The sequence below is a fragment of the Kogia breviceps genome, chromosome 2 (genome assembly GCF_026419965.1).
Source record: "Kogia breviceps isolate mKogBre1 chromosome 2, mKogBre1 haplotype 1, whole genome shotgun sequence".
In the NCBI taxonomy this organism is placed as follows: domain Eukaryota; kingdom Metazoa; phylum Chordata; class Mammalia; order Artiodactyla; family Physeteridae; genus Kogia; species Kogia breviceps.
In genome coordinates, this window is record NC_081311.1 from 5,101,078 (window position 1) to 5,117,580 (window position 16,503).

The 16,503-nt window shown below is 44.4% G+C and overlaps 1 protein-coding gene across 2 annotated transcripts in view; it reads right to left on the reverse strand.

The window, feature by feature from the left end:
- DOCK1 (dedicator of cytokinesis 1) overlaps positions 1–16,503 on the reverse strand; it is a 504,544-nt gene that overhangs the window by 231,655 nt on the left and 256,386 nt on the right. The window lies entirely within an intron of this gene.

The window sequence follows — 16,503 nt, forward strand, 5'->3', positions numbered from 1 at the left end:
AAAAAAGAGCTATCACACCATGAAAAGACATTGAGGAACCTTGAATGCATATCACTAAGTGAAAGAAGCCACATAATGTATAACTGCAACCTTCTGGAAATGGTATGGGGCCAGCAAAAAGATGAGTGGCTGTCAGGGGTCGGAATCTCAGGGAGGGAGGAACACCCAAGGACCCCCGGGATTTTCAGGGCAGTGAAAGGACTCTGTACAACGCTATGACGGGTAGATATGGGTCATTATACATTTGTCCAAACCCACAGAATGAAAAATACCAAGAGTAAACCCTAAGGTGAATTAGGTCCATTGGATGAGTATGAAGAGCCATATGGGCTCATTAAATGTAACAAAGGTACCATTCCTGATAGTGGAGGTGCTGTGCCTGTGTGGGACCAGGCGGTATATTGGAAATCTCTGTGCCTCCCCCTCAGTGTTAATGTGAACCTAAAACTGCTATTAAAAAACAGTCGCAATGAAAAATTTTTTTAAAAAGCAATGAAGGGTAATAGGAACGTATTAATTCTACTCTGTAAAAACACGCAAAACATCCCCCCTCTCCCCCTCCCAATAATAATCTGAGATTATATGTATAAATAAAATATGTACGTATATTTTAAAACTGCATTAAGTACTTATGAAAAAGAGGAAAGCTGTGTAAAGAAACAAGCCAAGCTGTCAACAGTGTGAGTGACAGGAGAGAGTGGAAAGGGGAACTGGGGAGAGATGCGATGAGATTTGACTTTGTACATCCTTCATTGTATTTTTGCTCATTACAAAAAAAACCTCTATGACTGCTAAAAATGAAAAACTAAGGAATTTGGGGTTTTATTTTTCCCATGTGAAAACATTTCTCTAAATTTAAACTTAAGAAGCAGGAAATCATCATGGAAGTGAGATGCAGGCAATCAGCCTCAAAGTAAGTGTGATACATAGTCTCCATCCTTTTGAGGGGATAGGGTGGGGAGTGGGGAATTTAAAAGTGCTGACAACTATACGACCCAGCAATCCCACTCCTGGGCAGATACCCAGAGAAAACCATACTTCAAAAAAACCCACGCACCCCAATGTTCACTGCAGCACTGTTTACAGTAGCCAGGACGTGGAAGCCACCTAAACGCCCATCGACAGGCAAATGGATAAAGAACTTGTGGTACAGATAATATACAATGGAATATTACTCAGCCATAAAAAGGAACGAAACGGTGCCATTTGCAGAGATGTGGATGGACCTAGAAATTATTATATTAAGTCAGACAGAGAAAGACAAAATCGTATAGTATTGCTTATGTGTGGAATCTAGAAAAATGGTAGAGATGAACTTATTTGCAAAGCAGAAATGAGACACGGATGTAGAGAACAAATGTGTGGATCCTAACGGGGAAAGGGGGAGGATGGAATGAATTGGGAGATTGCATTGACATATATACGCTACTATGTATAAAATACGTAACTAATTTTTTTAAACGTAAAAAATTTTAAAAATTAGAAGTATGAAAGGTCAAAAAAAAACGTGCTCATTAAACAAGTCACCTAACTAACAAGGACTCTCAAGGTCCTTCGGAGACAGCATCCTTCACAAAAGGGCACGTAACAGATTTGGTAAAGTCATCCTGAGAAAAAAGTCCACACAAATTCCCCAAACACTCATAAATGGAACGAGAGCTTCTGAATGACTGGGCATCCAGGAAAGCCCAGAGGGAAAGGCTTAACGCACCTGGAGGGATCTGAAAGCACAAAAAGAAAATGAAGTGAGGACTCTGGAAGCACGAAGCCCAGTCCTCAACAGCCAGCAAGTGCCTGGCTTATAATACTAAAGCCTTTTTACCTTTTCCTGGAAACCGATTTTCCAATTCTGTATGGATGATATCACATGCTTATGTATTCCCTTCAAGCACACCTATGTACAAAATAACTTATAAAATGAAGTCTCGCTTTTCTTGAAATGCAGCCAGTGTTGTCACATAGCGGCCACGTGTACATCTGCTTCAAAAAACATTTCTTACGAGTGCAAAGACCAAAAGGATCCTTGAAATAATCTCGTACTCGATCTAAAGCAGACACATAATAGGAGGCCAGCAGGTAGACAACTCAGAAATCAGTGAGCGGGGTTAAATAACCCTTCTTCTTTCAGGATATTATCCTCTGAGTCCTTGAAAAAATAACCGCACATAACCAAAATGATACACTCACCGGTGATGGGTATTTTTTTTAAATACCAAGGAAATAAAATTGATTTTTACAAATCGCTGCGATAAAACCAGTTTTGAATGATTTTGCAATACACGCTTATTCTCCAAATGGATGACTCCTTCAAGGAGGAAAACATTATATTCTCAAAAGTAAACTGAATTTGGTTTGCGGGTTTAAGTCTTTGTAAACGCTGCTGTTTTCAAACTTTGGAATCACAGCACGCTCGGCAGTGGTTTGGAACATGCGGCAGACTTGTTGACAAGGACAGGAAATGATTTGCAAAATTCACCTCCATGTGGACAAGACAAAGGGCCGGAGTCAGGGAAGGGTGAGTGTTCACAAGAAGAGCCTGCACTCAGCCCCACCCAGGGGGGGGCTGCAGAGCACAGGTGGACCCCCTGCGATGCCATCTTCCTTCTACACCAACTGCATGTATTACTTCTGAATATGCTTTTATAAAAATGATGGTGCCTGAATTTTTCTTATCTGACCGGTCATCTAACCTATCATTTCGACTAGGGAAAAAAACCAAAAAACCAGTGTATAAAAACTCAGTAAGAAAAGCTGTTATATGTCAGAGGCAAATATCACAATCATAAAAAAGCACAGAGGATTTTTAGGGCAGTAAAATTGCTCTGCATGACCCTATAATGATGGACATGTGTCATTCCACATGTGTCCAAACCCACAGAACATACAACGCCAAGCCTGAACTGATGCCATCTATGGACTCTGGGTGACCATGATGTGTCAGTGGAGGTTCACTGATTGTAACAAATGGCCCCCTCCAGTGGGAGATGTTGACAGTGGGTGGCGGAGGGGGGCTGTGCATGTGGGAGAGCAGAGGGCGAGGGAGAAATCTCTGTGATCTGCCCCTTGATTTTAATGTGAACCTAAAGCTGCTCTGAAAAGAAATCTGGACAGAAACAAACAAAAATCAGTACCGAAAGCTGTTACATGTCAGAGGCAAACATGCCGATAATGAAAAGCACACAGACGGCTGCGCTTTTAAGGGGCACCTGATGCTGGTCAGATCATATCTCAAGACCCCAAATTCACAAACGGGGTCAATCCACACTCCCCTATAAAGGCAGAAAACAGGAAACACAGAGGCTGGCTTTTGGCAAAGGTCAATTCATGAGTTTTGGGGGTAACCTGAGGAGGAGCCTTTCTTCCCTTAAGGTGTCTGAGAGCTTAACCCACTGAGTAAATTAAGAGAAACGCCCTTCCCAAAGAAGGAGACAGGCAGACCCCATCCGTCCAGCTACCTGCACTTGGCCTTCCCCAGCGGCCCTTCCTGCGATGGGTGTGCAGAGCTGGGCAGCCCATCTGGAGCTCTCAAAAGGATGCCAAGAGCCGCTGGTTGTAATGCATTAAGTCATTTGGCCTTTGTCACATTTAGAAACCAGCCTCAAGAATATTCTGAGCTTTTATTTCACTCTTTTAAAGAAATGTAGTCATACCTGAGACAATGCAGCAGAGGGAGAGAACTGGCATTCTGCTTTCAATTGCATGTGCTGAGGAATCTCTGGGGAAGGAAAACAAAAAGAGAGAGACCAGTAGAGGTCATCCCTCTCCCAACCTCGACCAGCAGCCCAGCTCCTGCAGGGCGGGGCGGAGCGGAGAGCTAGGCCTGGCACCCACATATTCATGGCCTATGCCAATCGCATCTAGAGACGCAATGCCGGATGGACAGGAGAATTAAAGGCCAAGAGAGCAGAGGAGGAGGGACAAAGAAACAGCCTGACTTAGCTCCTGCTCGATTTGCATTTCTGGATTGCTGGGCTCAACTTGAGAGAGTTCCTTCCCAGGAATCCCAGAAAGTCCCCTTCTGACTGCATGAGCGTCCAATGGTACTGGGTCCCCCATCCCTCAGCATAAATTTTCCAGCATGGGCTCCTTTATGGCGGCTCTAATGCCTCAACACCACCTCCCTGGCCCTCCAAGGCTTCTGTGGGAGTCCTTTGCAGAGACAAGGAGGGGCCCTTCTTCCCTGGATGAGCACCGGGGCCACGTTACGAGCACTGATGGTGCCCAGAGACGTGTCGATGGGAGCGGAATGGAGTCTTGACGGCAGTTTCTATAGGTAATGGGACGATAAGCACCTAATTTAAGATTCCATAAAAAATTTTCTTTCTCACTGTGAGGGAACCAAGGAACTGAGACATAAATCTTCTCCTTTTTTTCCTGACTTGAAAAAAAAAAAAAAAAAATCCTGGCAGAGCATCATAATGTGTCGAAGTGACTAATAAAGCGGGAAAGATGACTTATACCAGCTGCACAGAAGCCAAGCTTAGGATTTCCTTAAGCCAAGCCTCCGTGTCCTTGGAAAATCGCACAGAGGACATCGAAACCCTTGCGGCCCTGCTAGGGTGAACAGACATTAACATGAGAAGTCTTGGGAAATGGGCCCCAGCTGAATTCACGTGCTCCGGGGCTCTGCATATTTGGGTGCACTGCTAACAGGAGCGGCGGCGCGTCCATGTATAATTGGAGTCGCGATCCCTAGGTCTCTCTGAACAGAGTCCCTTCAATAAATTCTACGTGTAACACCGAATGGCCCCGGTTGTGGGACGTATTTGTTTTTACAACTTTACTGGATGGAGCACTAACTGCGAGCGTCATCTTCTTGCACTTTTACCGCTCTTCTGTTTTCCAAATCCACCACCTTAAAACGAGAGGCAGCTCCAACCAGGGGAAAAAAGAAGAAGGGCTCGGAGGACTCCCCGTAAGCCTCCCCGCTTCAGCCTGACGTGAGGTATCGGACTCTCAGTTCCGACAAAAAGGATGGCGACGACCCGCCCCCCAGGCCCAGGCAAGTCACGGAAAACACCAGGGCACCAAAGGCTCCACGGCCCTGAGCCCGTCCCGAACCGCCCTGCCCTCCCTGTGGTTCCAACTGGCCCCTGCTCCGTTCTCCAACCTTCAGAAAATCTTGAGTGCGATCTTCCCACACAGGTTGACCTCAGATCTTGCTTTCTTTTACAAAAAACCCAAATCAAGCCCTAGAACACACGCAACACTCATTTGCTTGTGCTTTTCTTCTTCAACCCCAAAGGCAGGGTCAACCTCCTCTTAACTTCTATGTGTTAAACAAGCTGATTCATCAAGTGAAACCTTAGTGTAAGAAAGACGATGTGGCACATATATACAACAGACTATGACTCAGCCACAAAAAGAAACGAAACTGCGTTATTTGTAGTGAGGTGGATGGACCCAGAGTTCGTCGTACAGAGTGAAGTCAGTCAGAAAGAGAAAGACAAATACCGTATGCCAACACATACATATGGAATCTAAGAAAAAAAAAATGTCATGAAGAACCTAGGGGTAAGACGGGAATAAAGACACAGACCTACTAGAGCATGGACTTGAGGATACGGGGAGGGGGAAGGGTAAGCTGGGATGAAGTGAGAGAGTGGCAGGGACATATATATGCTACCAAACGTAAAATAGACAGCTAGTGGGAAGCAGCCGCATAGCACAGGGAGATCAGCTCGGTGCTCTGTGACCACCTAGAGGGGTGGGAGGGAGACGCAAGAGGGAGGAGATATGGGGATATGTGTATGTGTATAGCTGATTCACTTTGTTGTAAAGCAGAAACTAGCACACCATTGTAAAGCAATTATACTCCCATAAAGATGTTAGAAACAATTAAAAAATTAAAGAATGAATACTGGTTCTCAAAACTGCCACCCGTTGTCACTGAAGGAGAGCATAAAACCAAAGAACTGCCTCTGGGTATTCCCAGGAATCTCAGTACTTCCAAGAGTTATACAGTGAGAAGATAAATTCAAAGACGCTTCCTTCATTGAGAGAAATGCAATGTATGTAGGTTAAGATCCTCACTGCTAAGTAAACACACGGCCATTGCCAAAGAGACATTATGTTAACTGAGACTTGCTAAATTACAGCACAACACACAACAAACTAATTTTAGTTAATAAAGGTGCACCATACTCCTAATGACAGGCTACAGAAAAAATGCTGTTATATAAAATTAAATTAAAATGCAAGAGAGAGGAAATATGGGGATATATGTATACGTATAGCTGATTCACTTTGTTATACAGCAAAACTAACACACCATTGTAAAGCAACTATCCTCCAACAAAGATGTTAAAAATAAGTAAATACATAAATCAAACCACGGTAAAACGCAAAAAGAAAAAAAGTTTATCTAATGTCTTTAGAGATTATCACAAAGTACTAACAGTTGATACAATACTGACAAATATTTTTTTTTTTTAACATCTTTATTGGAGTATAATTGCTTTACAATGGTGTGTTCTGTCAAATCTTAAAGTTGGGTGACAATACACAATGAAGTTTATTGAATTCGGTGATCACTAGGTCACATCTTTGGCATGTTTAAAAAAATGATACAGGGACATGAAATCTCTGCTCCCTGATAATATTCAAACCTGCAGGATTAAGTATAACATTAGTAAGGATAGTTGAGTATTTATTCTTATTTTAGTGAGAAATTCACATGAAGCTAATACTTAATCATTTTTCATACGGTTACAAAGACCAGTTATAGAAACTTAACTATTTATCTCAACTGTTTGGAAACTACCAAAACAAAATATATCTCATAATCAGTCACCATAATAGCTCCAGTATTAAAAGACTACGGCAAAGATATTCCATTTGGTTTCTTGAAGCACCTAAATAAATCAGGCATAGATGAAAGTCCAATAACAGCTGTCTAGCATTGTCTCGTCTTGACTTACGTAGTGTCCTCTCCAGGGGTACGGAAGTTCAAAGGCCCCAAATACACTCACTTTCCCTTTTACCGCCTTTTAGTTCCAATAACTAGAGTATTCCCATAACTAGCAAAGCAAAATCCTTCTGGCACACAATGACAAAGATGTTGCCGTTCTCAGTTTTGTCTTTTTGGTTTTTGTTTTTTCCAAGAATGTGAATCTTGATGCATGGAATTATCTGTTACTTGAATACCAACAGATGAACTGCTCCATCACCATATCCCTCACCAGAAGTAACCCTTGATAGGATACACTGATCTAATTCTGCACAAACCTCAGATGAAGCAGTATTACCTAGAATCCAGTGTATGTGAGAAGCAAAAGGAAAGAACACTGTTTCTTGTGATGAGTCAAATGCTTTATTAATTCATCCTTCAAATGTGGGCTTACATACGGCACCAAAATTCTTCAGAACAACTTACGCTATGTATCGGGGGTCAGCAAATCTGGCCCACTTCCTGGTTTTATAAACACAGTTTTACTGGAACTCAGCCATGCCTATTTGTTTACCTATTGTCTGTGGCTGCCTTCCTGCCTCACCAGCACAGATGAGTTTTTACAGCACAGATTGTATGACCCCCAAAGTTGAAAATATATTATGTAACTCTAAGAAAAAGTCTGCCTCGCACTGCTATAAATTCTTCTTTCCATTAACAATTGGGTAATAAAGTCAGTTGCCTATTAAGGCATCCCCAAAATTGCCTTATGATAACCACCCATGCTCTCAACATGTACAAGAACAAATGATGTTCTGTTTTCCTGGGGAAAAAAGGGACAGTACTTCCAGGTCTCCCCCAAAAGTTTACTGGTTCATTCATGTACAAGCTGAAAATTAACACTAACACCTTTATTTTGCCTCACGGAAAGTTGACTTGTTCTCCGATATTTCTGGAGAAGATTCCTCACCACCCACAACTTCTTGGTAGTGGTTTTTATGTCAGATTCCAGCCCTACTCAGTCACACGTGTAGCCCTCTCTGTGCTGCTTTTCTTCACCTGACACGGTGCTGATAACCATGACCTCGGTTCATGCAGCTTTTAGGAAGGTTAAGGTCCTAATTCATGAAGGGTCCAGAACCATGACCAGCACAGAAGAACCAATGGGCCTAAAGTGGGTCAGCTCAATGAAGACTAGAGAATGAGGGTGGTGGTGTTTTCTATTTCTCCATGAAGGTCAAGAATGTAATAACAGTTAATGGAGGAAAGATGGTACCTGGAACTGACTGCACTTTCTGGAGAACAGAACCTGGGACGCCACGGCTTGTCATTTACCCACAAGAAATTAGCATATATTTAAATGAAATACTTAATAAGCCGATACACCTATTTATATTAGCGAGAAGAGAGTGTTGGCTACCGTAAAAACAGGAATAATCTCAACTAGACAAGGCCTGTAAAGTACTTAGAAGAACACCGTAGTAAATTCCAATTCACTATAACTCCGAAAAGTGGTGTAGACAAAAAAAAAAAAAAAAAAAAAAATCTTCCAAGATGCTACACAACCAGCCCTTCGATTTGCATGTCACACATTACTACTTCATAACGTTGTGGAGGTGATGAAGTAAGAGAAAACATGTAACGCATCTAGCACAGTGCCTGAGCCCTTGGGAAGTCAGTCTACCTCTTAATTTTTTTAGCTCTGGTTTGTACGCAGTAAATGTCCTAGAAAGGGTAAAGGGGAACTTTAGCAAACCGAGAACACTGATAGTCTGCTTTGACAGCCCGAATCATGTCTAGACTGTCTTACTCGGGGAATGTGTACAGAAACCCACCGCAGGCAAGTTCAGGAGTTTCCAGTGTACACATGTATTCATATGTGAGTATAAACAAGATCGTATAGTAGACAATACTTGATGCAAAAGATGTAGTCCTGCAAAGTCACATATTAAGTAACTTTTGACAACGTGAATCCCTCTAAGTGCATGAGAGACAGTGGTTATTTGAAGGTAGCCTTCGTCGAAATGAGCATTTGGTAAAGTTATCAGCTTGCCTGTTGCCAGCCATCCTTTCATATGAGAAGTTTGCTTAAAGTGGGTTGCACCCACGGATGAATAACTCTTTTAAAATATTGATTCTTTTCTATATTAAAATGAAGAGATTATGCATGCTTGTCAAGAAATAAAGAAGAAAGAAGTCTATGGGAGATCTTTGCATTTTACATGGTATACAGACATTATTTCTGCTTTACTGGAGCTTACTTAAATTTCATGGCGAACTCAGCCAAGTTTCAACCCTTGCCACATGCACGCATCACACCTGAAGCTGATTTCACTACAGCGATGTTTTAAAAATGTCCTTTAAGGACTAACAAGGTATGCTTGTCCATAGGGAAAGCAAGAATTCAACAAAGAACTCTACATATGCCCCACGCACAACAGAAACACATTTCTCTGGAAAGCCACACGGTCCGTGCTGTGGGCATATCTGCCTCAATTCACTTATGTGGCCAGGAGGGGAGTGTTTACCAAACTACGACGTGGCTTTCATCTGCGTATGTGCTTATGAGATTGTCTAAGATATCAGATCGACTTCATGCAATTCACCCACAACCACAGAGCCCGAACATGGAATTTCCGGGGCTGAGACCCAGAGCTTGACATCCAGAACCCTCATTCCTAATTCCAGATAGAGTAGGGAGCAGAGAAAGCGCCCGAGTGAAAATGTTCATTAACACCCAGGGACCAAAAGGGAAAGAGCCAACAGCTGATGAACCTGCAGGTGAAGACGTTGGCTCTTTACTATTTTCATGGTGTGAATGAATCACAACTCTTATTTTAAGGGACTCGGAAGTTATCATCGGCAATTTCACGTGACAGTATTTACTCTGCTGGAGAGAGGGGGGAGAAAGTACCATTAAAATAAATTTCTTCATGTTCATATTTGGATTCAGTGAAATAAATAAATCATCAATAAATTTCATCTCCTACTAGAACTTTAGGGCACGATGCTCACAGCCCGAGACATCCATAAAAGAATAATTTTACATGTGTTCATGCTGATCAAATGTAGCAAGGTGGTCCACATTCAAATGGGTAAAGAGATCTGAAGCGTGAGACAGGCCAGGAGGAGACAGATCACGATTAACGAGGACACGCTGAACTGAGGCCAAGAGAGGCCATTTAGGGACTCAGCTGTCAGTCTCGAGAACCCTTACTGATTGCTGAAATGCCAAGCCGCGGTGAACATTTTCAATATTTAACAAATTCTGAAACGTTACATGTTGGGGATCCATACCGAGGACAGAATAAAAATGAATTAAGATTTCCTTGAAACCTGACACTGAGTAACAGATTTCTCTACTCATGCTATTGCATCTTTTTGGTGACTCAGTTTCCAAATTCACACCTCAATTTTATTTTTTTTAAAAACACTGATTTTCAAGTTGCTTCCTTTAATCTCCTGCAATAGCCAACCAATGAACACCAATGAGAAAAAGCCGTGTTATGATTTGCCTCTGTCCCTGGAATGAAATGTATGTTCTGGGATATAAAGACCCCTCCCTTCTTCTGAGCTCAGAAGCCTGGGGGCAGGGAGAGAACCCACCAGGGAGCCGTGATCAACTGTACAGGGACTGTAGTCAACCTTGGCCATCTGCACCGCATTCCAACCTACCACGCTGGGTTTTGTATTTTTTAAAAAAAGGAAAAAGAAAAAAAGAACACTAAGCAACATTTAAAAACACAATGTCTTGCTTTTCTTTGAATCCTGTAAGAAGTTAAATCTGTATAAGAAATGTGCTAAAATATGTTTTCGTGTATTGCTTTAACTTTAGTCAAAGGTGCACGAGTATTAACACAAGGGAACCCAGAAGTGAGCTTCTAAGGCCTGGTGCACGTCTAGAGTGCAGCACTGTCCCAGAACGTGCCAAAACACAAATCAGGCAAATTGGCAACAGGGAGCTCTGCGACGCGACAGTGCAGTGGAATTAAAGTAATGGCCTATTTAATTCTCCAAGATTCGGTAATACGAGGAAGAAAAAGAAATATTTATGAAAAACACAGAACTGAAAATCTGTGTGTAACCTTAGACATCACCAAACAGAACTAGAGACTTTTTAAAATTCTGTCCTCTTCCCACTTGGAACTTGGCGTTTAAGAACAAAATGCTTGCTTTCCAATGGATGGCAGCTGGCTACCTCATCACCCAGGGTCCACCTTACTAAGCAAATACATCTAGGAGACCACTGTAACACAGCGTCATGATACCTGGGGTCCCTGAAGAAACTGAGATGGTCTTCTGTGGTATATACGGAACAAGTATATTATGATGGATCCTTTTAATAGCAGGTATTCAATAGAGAATAGCAGGTATTCAATAGAGAAAATAGCAGGTATTTTAATAGCAGGTATTCAATAGAGAAAATGCGTGCTAAGATCACTGAAATTACACTGGAGAAGCAAAAGGTGCTATCCGAGCTCGAGATGATTATGGCATATTGCTGTTTAAAAGTGTAATTGATACCGTGACCAGATGACGTTTAGGGAACAAAGGAGAAACCATGCCTGGCCCAAACGATGCCTCAGTCAGCCTAGACATGGGATCTGCTTTATGAGGGCTTGGCATTAGCAGTTAACATCACTAGTCAGAATCTGTTCCACGACAGAGCCAAGATGACGCCACGCGAGCCTGGAGGGGTGAAGTTCACTCTGGACACGGGTAGCTGGTGTGGCCAGGAATGGATCTCGCTGGTTAAGGCCACTCCTCAAGTAGGACCATGATGTCTGACCAGTGTGTGCTACAGACAGGGCAACATTCAATCTGTCCCTGAGCAAAGCTCAGATTGATACAAAAAGCATGAGCCTGACTGGGGCAGTGTAACATTGTGGCAGCTGGCAGTATTGGATTTGAATCTAGACACCATCACTTCCTAGCTGTGTGACCTTAGAGAAATTACTTAACTTTTTGGTTCTTCCTCTGTGCAAAGAGTATATAGGAGTATCTATTTCATGGTTGTCTTGTGAGGACAACAGGAGATACTGCGCCGTTTACCAGGTACGTGGCATTCTGCAGAAACAGGACCAAGGAGGACCATCATTACCGTCAAATGGGGTTTGTGGAAGGAAAACAGTGGAAGGACGAGGGCTCCTTGTTTTTCTCCTTTTGCCCTTGTCCCCACCCCTCCTCCGTGTCTGTGAATCCCCAGGTGGGAATAGAAGGCAAACAAATTATTAACACCTCTATCGGATACCCCACAGCAAGTGCTGCGGGGAGACCACAGGCCTCCCCGAGGCCCTGCCCACGCTGACCACAAGCCTTGTGTGCCCCAGGGCAGACGGCTCTAGGAAGGGTCATCGATAGTCTGGACACCAGCAAAGTGGGTTAGCAGAGCAGACACTGAAATCGGAAAGCAATTTTTATCCCTTCTTGACCTAATTCTGGTCAAAGGTATCACTCTTCAGCCGGGGTCAATTGCCTGCTTGACGAGGGGTTGACTTCGCCACCTCAGAGAGGCGGCCCGCATCACCAGCAGGGATTAAGCAAAGCCCCTTACCTTCTACCTCATCCGGAAGAGATCTGGTCCCCAGCAGATTAGACTTGGATGATGAGAAATCCTCCACTGGCCCCATCACCCAGACTCACCCAATGAAGGTCAGGTAAATAAGAGCCAGGTGTTTATTTCTCAGCACACCCACCTAAAGGAAAGGGGGCAGTAACGGACTTGGGGGAGGGGAAAGCCTCTGGGTTTGCAGAGCCCTGCACATGACGGGTCCTGAGCGGGGAGGGGAGAGTCAAAAGCAAACTGCCCACTCTCCACCATTTCTCACGTATCATCGCCTCGGCTGTGTGGTGTGTTTAAGAAAACCTACCACCACTTCTGTTCTCTTTACAAATAAAACCATTCCATTTCCTACAGATAAATGAGATTCACAATGATGCGTTATGGAAAACCAGGAATTTCAACTCATCTGCGTGATGTTCAGTTTTTCGGAACCAAATTGTGTTCCAAGTCCATAACATCATCCCTGGTTGCGCATATGGTGGAAGGGAAGGAAACTAGGGATGGGGAGAATCCCCGGTCCTCGAGAAACACAGCTCTGATTCCCACCAGGAGGAAACACGGCTTTGTTGCCAGGACAATGGAAGAGCCACGGGCAAGAGACTTTACACAGAAGGAGACTCTTCTGTGCAGAAAGTCAGTCCTGAAAGCGGGCAGTAAAGGCTTGAGCAAAATACGACAAAAGGAGTGATTCAGAAGGCTTCTCTAACTAGTCTCTGAGGTCTGGCTGGAGCCCCTTTGAGTGCTATATCTTGTTCTTGAAAGAGAAAAGAAAAATGCCCTGATGTATCTGATCTCTCCCCTACAGGCTCAGGTCAACCCAAGTTCCCTCCCCTCCGTAGGGGCTGAGCATGGCTGATCTGTACCCACAGCTTCTGAACTGAAGGGTGGAACCTGCCATCACCGGCACAGGCTCACCTCAGTCACTGCAGAACATGAAAGGACGAGGTAGGAAAATCATCTCCAACACGAACTGTACTGTGGTTGTATCCTGAGAGTCGAGCAGATGTCTAGGAGCAGCCTCCCAAGGAAGCATGCTCCAACATGCAGGCAATCAGAGCCTCACCCACAGCACCAGTGAGTCTGTCGACACCCCTCCTTCTCTGGGCTTGGGTTCTGGAGAGAAAAACACTTCGGAAGATACAAGCTAATTTCACTGATGGATAGATAAGCTGGTTCAGTGAAAGGGATAGATTATTGGGGGGACTTGTGTGCAGACATTGCAAAGACGCAGGGATAACGCCCAGACAGGATGGAGGCATCCTGAAAAAAGAGAACGTCTCGATGAACTTGTCCATAAGTACACAACAGTAAAACCACCTGGCTCGAGATACACAGAAGGCGGCGTGACCCTGTATGGCGAGCATGCTCAAAGATAACCACCCTTCTGACATCGACCACCATCGGTAAATTTTTCACCCTCTTGGACTTTATTTCAATGGAATCATATGACATTGACTGTTGTGTCTGGCTTCTGCCACCCAAGGTTTGTGAAGGCCACTCATGTTATCATATGCATCAGCAATAACTTCCTTGCTGTGTAGTATTCCACTGTATGAATAAACCCAATTTTTATCCACTCTACTGTTGACAGAAATTTGGGTTATTTCCAGTTCGGAACTCAGATGTACAAAACTAATAAACATTCTTGTACATCTTTGACTATATTCTTGTCTTCTTTAACGTGGAAATTGAGACCTCAAAATTTACTAAGCTGTAGGACTGAAAAGCCAGCAATTCTCTGCACAACACCTGCCCACATCCAAGAAGGAGGCAAACAAAAAGACACTCAGATATTTTCTTAATCATCTGTCTTGTACTTTCTTGTATTTTTATTCTTCGGCGCTTCTGCTTTCCGGGAAACTCCACTTTAAAAGTAGCTATTTTGGGGGGCTTCCCTGGTGGCGCAGCGGTTGAGAGTCCGCCTGCCAATGCAGGGGACGTGGGTTCGTGCCCCGGTCCGGGAAGATCCCACGTGCCGCGGAGCGGCTGGGCCCGTGAGCCGTGGCCACTGAGCCTGCGCGTCCGGAGCCTGTGCTCCGCAACGGGAGAGGCCACAACAGTGAGAGTTCCGCGTACCGCAAAAAAATAGCTATTTTTTTGCTGAAGCAAAATGTAAGAACCCAATTTTTACCGAATTGATTCCTAAAATGAATCTACTTTCTACCAACTTTTAACTCCTTTTCTGAAAAAACTAAACATGATCTATTCTACACCCTAAAAATACGTACACTTCCATCCGTAAAAAATAATGCCATGGAGATCTGGGAGCAGGAAGATGTGAATTCCCTGTGTCCCCAGCCAGCCCCCAGCACAGCGTCTGCTTTAAAGATTAGAGCATGATGTCGCATCAACTTCACGCATGTGGAATACCTCTCCACAGCCTAAGGTAAGGTGCAACAACGTTTCACCATATTTACCTTCGTGAAGTTGAAGAGCTGCCATGAAGTAATACGACAAATAGTTTTTTACTTCAAAAAAGAGGGGGGATACCAATAATTTTAATAGACTCATGTCTACTAGATCCATGAACAACTAAAAGTAGTCTTGATGATATGAAAAAGGACAGTTAAATCCTCCTCTTCATATTAAGTGGGTTTTCTAACCTGCCAGTTACAGCTTTCCATTTTCTTCCCAGAGTTACACATCACGTGGATCGCAAACACCCACGCTGCCACCTGCGGCTCAGCTCTGTCCTCGGCACGCCTTTATGCATTTACGTTTATCTGTTTTCACTCATGGCCCCTAAAAATTTAGCTTTCCATTACCACCAGTACAATTTCAGGATGCCCTGGCAGCTTTATTTACAGGGATAGGTTTAAGAGATGGAAGACAGATTTCGATGTTATGTATTAGCAATAAAGCAAGATTTACAGAAAGTTGCCCAGACCACCGGGAGAGATTACTGAGCCCACAGTGGCAACAGCCCATCCCCAGAGGATTATGTTGCAGGCGTCCATGGCAACGATCCCTCTCACCTGGCACCGAATGTCCCCAAGTCCTACACATCCCCAATATCAGTTCCCTTCCAGGCAGAACAGGGGTTACAGGTTTCCCGGCTGCTCACACATCACCTGGCAAATCTCTCCAGTCAGCCCCACCAGCGCCACTACCAGCCAGAGAAGTAAACAGGCTGAAAATGAGCCTTGAATAATCTAGGTTAGGAAAGGATAATAAAGAACATGGTGACAGAGTTTGGATCCACGCGTTCAGGATTCCCTTCCTGGGCATATCTGGATGCCGAGGATTGTAGAGTTGTATCCCCAAGGATGAGGGAAAAGGAGATTTCAGGATGCCTTTCTTATGTAACGTCTGGACACATCACCCCAAGCATCCATGGACAGACAAAGAATTTCATATAAAGTGAGTTATAAAGAACTGACACTATAGGAAGCACGGAGCTAGGCTCAATTCATTCAGTGAACAAGGACCCAGCAATGGCCGAGTCCCAGGCACAGGGCTGGTGCGTCGGGGATGAGCAGGCGGGGTGTGTGTGCACCAGCAACTGTGTCTGAAGAGGTGCTTGAGTGAAAGGACGTCACCAGCTGTCCTCCCAGTTCATGCCCCAGAGCCGGCGCTGCCCTCCATTCTACCATTTCTCTGACCTTTCTTGAGAAATATTAAGTCTAACGAACGTGGCTACTTCCAGGCATGCTCAAAGAGTATGAACTTCTAGCCCCAAGCCTGAGAAAATTTAGAGGGCCAGGTGACCCGCAGCTGGCTGGCTGTCTCATCGCAGGCACCAGGTCCTGCCAGGAATTAGCAAAGCCCCTGGGGCCAGGTGCTTTGAGCTCAGAGGACCTACTCATAGGTGGATTGCGGGGGCAGTGGGTGTAGCTCCTTGTGCCTCCCCAAGCGAGCTCCGCTCTGGCCTGAAACTAACGCAGCAAAAAGCGCTCTGGCCTGGCAGGTGGGTGGTGAGCGTCAGTGCAGGGGGAGGGTCTCGGTTAGGAGCCGCGGTGGCGCCGGCTCTGGAGTGATCCTAAAGGTCAGCGGGCAACGGACGCCGCGGGCGGCCCCACTTCGGTCCCCAGGCCAGTCGCAACGAGCCTGC